The sequence below is a fragment of the Mastigoproctus giganteus genome, chromosome 8, assembly GCF_048544385.1.
Source record: "Mastigoproctus giganteus isolate SK-2022 chromosome 8, ASM4854438v1, whole genome shotgun sequence".
Classification (NCBI taxonomy): Eukaryota; Metazoa; Arthropoda; class Arachnida; order Uropygi; family Thelyphonidae; genus Mastigoproctus; species Mastigoproctus giganteus.
This window is the reverse complement of record NC_143582.1, coordinates 200,389,771-200,398,259: the sequence shown is the minus strand read 5'-3', so window position 1 is coordinate 200,398,259 and position 8,489 is coordinate 200,389,771.

Genomic DNA, 8,489 nt, shown 5'->3' with positions numbered 1-8,489 from the left:
CGACAATGCTCCCCGCATACACACTACTCGGACTCCCTCCAGTCACTATCTGGCAGAGTAGAGGTAGCAAGATTATACACTAGCTGATCCGGAAGCCTCCTACAGAGTTACCAATAGGTTCGGTCCGGTGTACTAACTAGCGGCCGGCCTGCGAAAACCGTTTTAGAGCTGTACCCTCGAAATGTAAGGAATATTGGATCTCGCCACGACGTTCATCATAACCTCAAAAGTCATCAATCATACTGCATGATGGAAGAGATAGGGAAGGGTTGACCGGAACTTAGCTCTAGAGACTAAACATGGGTTCCACCACTTCAAGCCTCCAATAAGCAAAGTGGTGGTTTTTCACCGGTTGATGAGAGTCATCTACCACCTAGTACTGCCTGGTAACATAGAGGGGTGGCATTCCTCTATGTGGTGTGGGCGCCACACCTCGACCCCTACTTACGTTGGTTCACACCTGGGTGGTCACCCACCATGTGCTGTGCATGGAGGTTATACCCAGGAGTGTCACCAAAGATAAGCATAGGAGCAGAAGCATCCTTTTTGCAAGATATAAGACAAGACTGAGTTTTAGAAGGATTGAAATGAACTAAGTTGGCTTTGCCTCACTGGAGAATTACCTGGAGATTAGCATTTAAGGAATTGGTAGCTGATACTCTAAGTTGAAGCTGATTGTGATGGGCAAGGTTTCTCAAAATGGAAAGTGGTATATAATGTGCTATCATTGGCAAAACTATGGATAGGATTTCCAGTCAATGGAAGGTCATTAATATACAAGAGGAAAAGAGTGGGGGAAAGAACTAAACCTTGGGGGACACTAGCATTTACTGGAGAAGTTAGAAGACAGAGTCATCTACCATCACCCTCAGTGAGCGATCAGAGAGGAAACTGGATAACCAATTATAAAAAACAATTGGCAAACCATAAGATGGAAGCTTGTTTAGAAGATGAAGGCCTTTATGCCAAACACGATCGAAAGCTTTTGAGATGTCAAGAGCAACTGTTTGTGTTTCACTGAACTTTTCATTGAATTTGTCCACAAATGAGTAACATAAAGGCCTTGAATGGTTTGAGCACGCTGAATTCTGATGTGATCCTTCCACTTGTTCAGATTACGAACCTAAGGGGGCATAAATTCAAATTAAGAAAAGACAGATGTAGAATAGATGTGCGGAAATTTGCCTTTAGCCAGCGGGCATTTAATTGCTGGAACAAACTTCCATCTGTCGTTGTGGAAGTTGATAGGTTAAATAAATTTGAGGAACTGGACAGGCATTTGGAGGGAATGCCGTGATTTTTTTTTTTTTTTTTTTTTTTTTTGGCTGATGCTGCATAAGCTCATACACTTGCTTTCTTGCATCACATGCCACTACTACTACCACAAGCCAGAATATCACCAGTGGATCGACACCGACAGAATCCACACTGGCGATCATTGATCAGACTGAAGGTTTCTAGGTAGTTTGAGTTGGCAGTTAATTGATTTCTCCATTACTTTATACAGAGTAGAAGTAATTGTATGGGAGGCATTTGTCACCCTTTTTTAGGAATTGGTTGGATACGAGCAAATTTCCAAGCAGAAGGAAAAACACCTTTGGAATAAGAAAGTGAAAAAAGGCGGCAAAGAACAGGAGTAAGTTCAGGAGCACAGGTTTTGAGAACAAGTGGAGAAAATCCATCGAAACCTGGAGCTTTCTTAGCATCAATGTTCGTCAAAATCCTTTTGACGGAAGACCACAGAAGGCATTGAATGGTGTTGGGAATGGTGGGAGGTGTTTTACCAAGATCATTAATACATGAGTTGGAAGAAAAATAAGATGCCAGCAGGTCAGCTTTATCCTTGGCTGAAGTGACAACAGAACCATCTGGTTTGGACAGAGGTGGGAGAAGAGATGGGCAAAAGTTGCAGCCAATAGCTTTGGCAAGAGACCAGAATGCTCGGCTACCATTAGGGTAAAAAGCAAGTTTTCTACTCTAAGCCTGTTCAAAATCTGGTTTAGACTGATTAATAACTGCTTTACAATTGTTGCGAGCTTTGGTGTAGGCAGAAAATGAAACATTACGATATGCAAAATTCTTCTCTTGAACAGTCTTGGCACATTTATTGGAAAACTAAGGTTTAGATAAAGGACGATATTTTAAAGTGGAGTGTGGGATAAAGGATCCCCTTCCTACAAGGATAATTTCACTGACACAATCTGAGCAAAAGTTGACATCAGAAGTTTTGAAATAGTAATCTGACCAAGGAAAAGAAGAAAAGAAATATTTTAGGTTATCCCATTTTGCATTCTTGTAATGCCAAACAACATGAGGTTGGGAAGAGACATGAAATAACGGTTCCATTGGAGAAGAGACATTCGCCAAATTGTGATCTGAGGTGCCTACAGGATCACTCACTTCGACCGTGTACTTAGAAGGGATGGCACCTCCATAGCCAGGTGGGCAGGAGCAGCAGTGCATAGCACACGCTTCTTGATTAGACCGAGGTTAAAGCCCGTGAGCCACCAAATACGGAGGATGCGGAAATGTCAGGGAATGACCACCGCATATCCCCGGAGCAATATGGCCTTAGTTGCTAATGCTCCTAAAAACCAAACAACAACAACAGAAATGCTCCTTCAAGAAATATACAATTGAACAAGAGAAGTATAGTCCTCCTGAGAGGAGGATTATACTCCATGTCACCATAATTAGTGTGGCTCTTGCAATGAAATGGTTCATTACATTAGTAAGCAATGTTTTGAGGATATGTTAGTTTCCCATGGATGTAAATGGTATATTTTAGATAAACAATCCTTACAAAAGCGAAGATGAAATAATGTTGATGTCGAACAAAAGCAAGTGAAAAGCAAAAAAAAAAAAAAAGCTTTTGTGCAGATTTCCATGGGAAATCTAGCACATCTTCAAAACATAACCACCTAGTAGCATAATGACCCAGACCATTTTCAAAACAATGCTAATCACAAGGAGTGTCTTCTCCTGAGAGGAAGATATAAATGATCCATAGCTGCTGGGAAAAGAAGCTTTATCATTACAGTGGAGGTTGTCTGATCCAACTATACTTGCCTTGGAAAGAGAACGGGACATCAAGTTTGTTTTTAAAAGGATATGTATGTTTCAGGCATCTTTGATTCCTTTCTTTCCCTCCTTTCTTCAATAGTTAGAAAAACAGGAGGATAATGACTTTAGTTGCTAATGCTGCTAAAAACCAAATAACAAACGACTTAGAAGGGTTGTTTGTGAGAAAAAGATCAAGCGTGTTGGCTGTATGGTTATGATTGTCCGGTATTCTTGTAGGTAAATGAACAATCTGTACAAGGTCATTAGTAATTGCAAACGCCTCAGCATCTCGACCAGCTTGGTCAGTGTGACTAGAAAACGGAAGCCAGCTGGAGTTGTGAACATTAAAATCACCAAGGAAAATTACCTCATTGTTAGGAAAGTTGGACTGGAGAAAGTCAAATTGGAAAGAGAGGAAGTCAAAGAGCTCCAAGTAATTAGTGGAGTTGGGAGAAAGATAGAGATAACAGATGAATTTCACAGAATGGGGTAGAGAGATTTTAAGCCAGTGATCGAAAAGAGGAGATTCCAAATTACCAAGTCTCTGACAGGGAATATCAGAATGGACAATATGCACAAGTACCACCTTTGAGGCAAAAGGAATCATACAGTGAATAATTTGGGCAACTGAGATGAGCAGTAGTTGAATCAACCGATAACTGATATTCTGTCAGAAAAAGTACATGGGGTTTGGCAGACTGCTGCAAGTGGAAATGGATATCGTTGAGATTAGAATTGAGACAACGTATATTTGTGAAATGAACTAGGAAGTGTTTAGGAGGTTTAGATCTTTTTGCAGATAAGCTTACTCTATTAGTTTGACAATTCATGGTGTATTCAATAGTAAGAAAAAGTGGGGTGGACATGTTGTATGAAGTAAAGAGATTTTTGGATATGGCATACAGATGGTAAGAATATACCTAGATCCTTGTCATAACGTGGCCTCGACAATGCCCCCTGCATACACACTACTCGGAATTCCTCCAGTCACTATCTGGCAGGGTAGAGGTAGCAAGATTATACTCTAGCTGATCCAGAAGCCTCCCACAGAGTTACCAATAGGTTCGGTCTGGTGTAATAACTAGCGGCCGTCCTGCGAACACCGTTTTAGAGCTGTACCCTCGAAATGTAAGGAAGATTGGATCTCGCCATGATGTCCATCATAACCTCAAAAGTCATCAGTCATACTACATGATGGAAGAGATGGGGAAGGGTTGACTGGGACTTAGCTCTGGAGAATAAACATTGGTTTCACCACTTCAAGCCTCCAATAAGCAAAGTGATGGATGAGAGTTATCTACCACCTAGTATTGCGTGGCAACACAGACTCAGGTAGCAAGTACAGCTTGTCTGGCATATCTGAGAGAATGTCTCTGACAACCTCATTGACCAAAATTGAACTTCATCTCCAAATAACATCAGGCATTAATTTGAACTGCTATTGGATGTAAATTCAAAACCTGAAATGTAAATACAAAAACTTGAAAATACAAAACCATGAGAGGTGCATTATGGCCACAGAAGCCAATGTGACGATAACAACACAACGTTATTCTCTTTTGGAAATCTGTAAACTACATTGTTCATGGTATCTTACATTCACAGTTGTGCTTGGGTAGCAGTGACCAATTATCAATAGAAGAGTGTTCAGATGGTAATTGGTAGGGCAGTGTGAATTAACCCATCATCAAATTACTCAGGCATTTACACATACTAAGTCAGTTTCCAAGTCTGGCTAAAAGCATAAATAAAAGTAGTAAAGTTTTTCTACTTTTTTTTTTTATTAACACCAGAAGGAAAGAGGTGAACCATTTTGGTTGTCTTAATACAAATAGGTCATCACGTATGGGTTGCTGATAAACTGAATAAATATTGTCTATATTTTGCATTTAATTAAAAAAAAAAAAAAAATTGTATTCATATGTTCTATTATTTATTGAAAAATGAAAGTAAAGAAGTTTTTCTTTGCATCACTGACTTTCTTTCCTACAAATGGCAGAATGTAAATTATGCAACATCATCTTGCCAGTAAGGACGTCTTCTTGCTCTGCATAGTCAAGCAGAGCCTCCACGTGAGATAATGCAGTACTGTGCGAGACTATTTGGTGATGATTTTCTTCCATGCCTCTGAGTTTTCATCTCTGTTCAGCTCTTCATTCGTAACCCTACATACTATTTCTTCATCACAAATTAAGCGCCGACCGGGCTAGCCGAGTGGGTAAAGTACCTGCCCGGCAACCCAAAGGTCGCGGGTTCGATTCCCGCCTCGGGCTTGGATCAAAGTACTGCAAAAACCTTGGGAGGTGCAATATGGCCACAGAAGCCGATGCGCCAACAACTACCAAATCAAAAAAAAACAAAAAAAACAAATTAAGCTTTTATCTTAATTAAACCACTCAACAACTGCTTCTAAAATTTAAACCTTTTGTCAGTCTTAAATCATATAGTATTAGGGCAACTGAGATTCTGCGATCCCAGTCATTTTTTTCTGGTATTCATACAAAAATACCAGTTTTTCGGTACTAATTTAAAAAATAATTATCCATGATTTATTCACATAAAGATTATAAAATCAACAACAACAAATCATTAATACTGCTGAATTTGCAAATAAGGGATTGTTATACACAGTACAAATGCAACGGAAACCTAAAAACGTCATCAAACTGTAAGACATAAAATCTTACAAATATATTTCTCTTAGTAAGTATAGTGTGTGCACGCGGAAGTAAAGCACTTAAGGAATAATGAAAACATTGTTACGGAAATATTTCCATTAGTGGCAGTAGGCCTAGTGGTGCAATTAAGGAATATGGTGAACAATGGTATGGCAGGTGCAGAAGGGTTAAAATTAAAAGCTTCTGAACAATAGTTTAATCCCTCTATTACACCGCTACTTGGGGATGCGACATTTTTGCGTTTTGGGAAAGGGTGTCGGTATGGATCAGTTCAAAGGTATTGCGAACAGGTGCTTGAGGTAAAAGATGATAGCATTTCATTTTGTGTGGAAAATGTTTTTTTTTTTTTTTTTTTCCCACCATAGGAAGAAGAGTGAGTTTAAAGAATAACACCGTGATTTGGTCAGGTTTAAATTAGATAGGAGGAGATACGTAAATGCGAGCAAATCCCTCTGGGGTTTGCACATAAGCTTGCCTATAAAAAAGTAGTATATGGGGTGATTGTAACTTGTAATCAATTCAATAAATAAGGGACTTGCACACAAAAAAGGGGTTTGTGGTTGTTGTTCAGAGGGGTTGTAGACTTCCAGTGGTAGTTCTGGGAGTGTCCAGCTATATAGTGAAGGGTTCTACTGGGCATGTTCCTGTGCTAGAAGTTAATCTGGAAGTTGAATAACAAGCCAGTCAGATAGTGCCCTGGCTTCTACTACTGCTGTGGTAATTTCCTTCAGTATTAACAGAGAACTGGTCTCGAAATCCCGAAATAAGACAGTATTGGAAGAGCTATACAGCAGAGATGCAGAGTTCAACTAAGGAGAAAGACAGACAGACAGACATCACCACACTCCGTGGAAGGAACCCACACAAAAGAATCACACCTGAACTGTTGTTTTGAAAATGGTACTTAGATAAAGTGGGAAATTATTTTAGAGTAAGGTTGAAGAAACAAGAGAAATAAGGAAATGTTTAGTATTGATTTGGTTGAAGTTGTAAAGAAAATTGATGTAGCTAAATTAAGAGAGATTACATGGAATCGTTAGCATTAAGTTAGTGACTTATGGATTGCTGTTGTGAAGAGAATTGATATTGGTGATTAAGATTGAATTAGTTTAGTGTTTGAAGCTGTAGAGAGTTGAGATTGTTAATTGAGAGAAATTTTATGGAAATGATAGCACGTATTAACAGATTAAATGAGAAAAATTAATAGATTAGGTGTATATGAACACCAGTTATGCATTGTAAGTAGATTTGTATGATAAACAAATGGTATCAGGTTGGTCCACTTGGTATCAGTGGTACAACTGTTGATGATCCTGCTCAGATAGCTGACAAACTGAATGAGTGTTTGTCATCTACGTTCACAAATGAGGAATTCTGTAGGGAAGTGGACGATAGAAATTTATTAACTCTAACAGGGAGCTAAATGATTTTATAAAAACTGATCACTCCCTTATCCCTGCTTGCAAAATTCCTGTATATCATTGACAAGACCCCATGACCTACTCTGGCAGCCTGTATGCACTGCTCAGAAAACTTCATATCTGACTGCACAATTACCCCCAGGTCTCATTCATTCTCTACTACCCTGAGTATAACATCACATAGTTTGGTACATTTCTCTGGGTTTACTGCTACCCATATGCAGTACTTTGCATTTGTGTATGTTAAGCTTCAGTTGCCACTTCTCAGCCCATCTACCCAACTTTTCCAGATCCTGTTGCAGCAGCAGCATACTGTCATTACTGTTATTAACAACCCTGCCAACCTTTGTATCATCTGCAAACTTTGACAATAAGCTTGATATACCTTCATCAATATCATTAATAAATATACAAAACAACAATAGGACCAACACCGAACCCTGAGGGACACCACTGATAACATTCATTCACGTAGAGCAGTATCCATTGATTACCACTCTGTCTTCTTCCACTCAGCCATCCTTTTATCCATTGTAGCAAATTGCCCTTAATGCTGTACTGCTCCAATTTGTATAGTAAGTAGTCTTCCATGTGCAATAGTCTTCCAATTACAGAAGTCTTCCAAATCCAAGTACAGCAGACTCTCGATTAACCGGGACACATCAAGACTCCAAAAAAAAAAATCGCCAGAAATAAAAAAATTCAAGTAATAACTAGAATAGGTATAAACAAATATTTTGCAAGTCATAAATAAGTGACAAGCGGTATTATAAGTCGTCATTGGGAGATTAGTGTACCTATTATCTTGCAACCCCCGCTGTCTTCACATCCGCTGCTCAAAAAGAAAGAAAGGGAAAAAAAAGACACACCAAATGTTTAGTTTGTTTTAGTGTGTCGCGTCGATTGTTATGTTCAGTTGCAGTGCAAAAGGACAAATTTTGTTTTGTTATTTTTGTCAGGGATGTCAGAATTTTTTTTTATAGTATTTTTTTTTTTTTTTTTTTTTTTTTTTTGTTTAGAAAGTGTGAAAATGAGGGCTAAACGCAAAAGAGTTGCGTTTTCAGACAAAAACTTGAAATTATTCAAAAGTTTGAAAACAGTGTATCCGTTAAATCTCTAAAGAACCATTATAATGGTGACCTAACCATACGCAACAACTAATCTCTAAAGAACTAATCTTTAAATCTCTAAAGAACCATTATAACGGTGACATAACCATACGCAACAACTTAAAAAATAAATGGAAGCTATTGAATATAAAATCAACATCCTAAAAAAATATAGGAAAGCTATTAGACTTAAAATGGACATAGCAAAAAATAAAGGG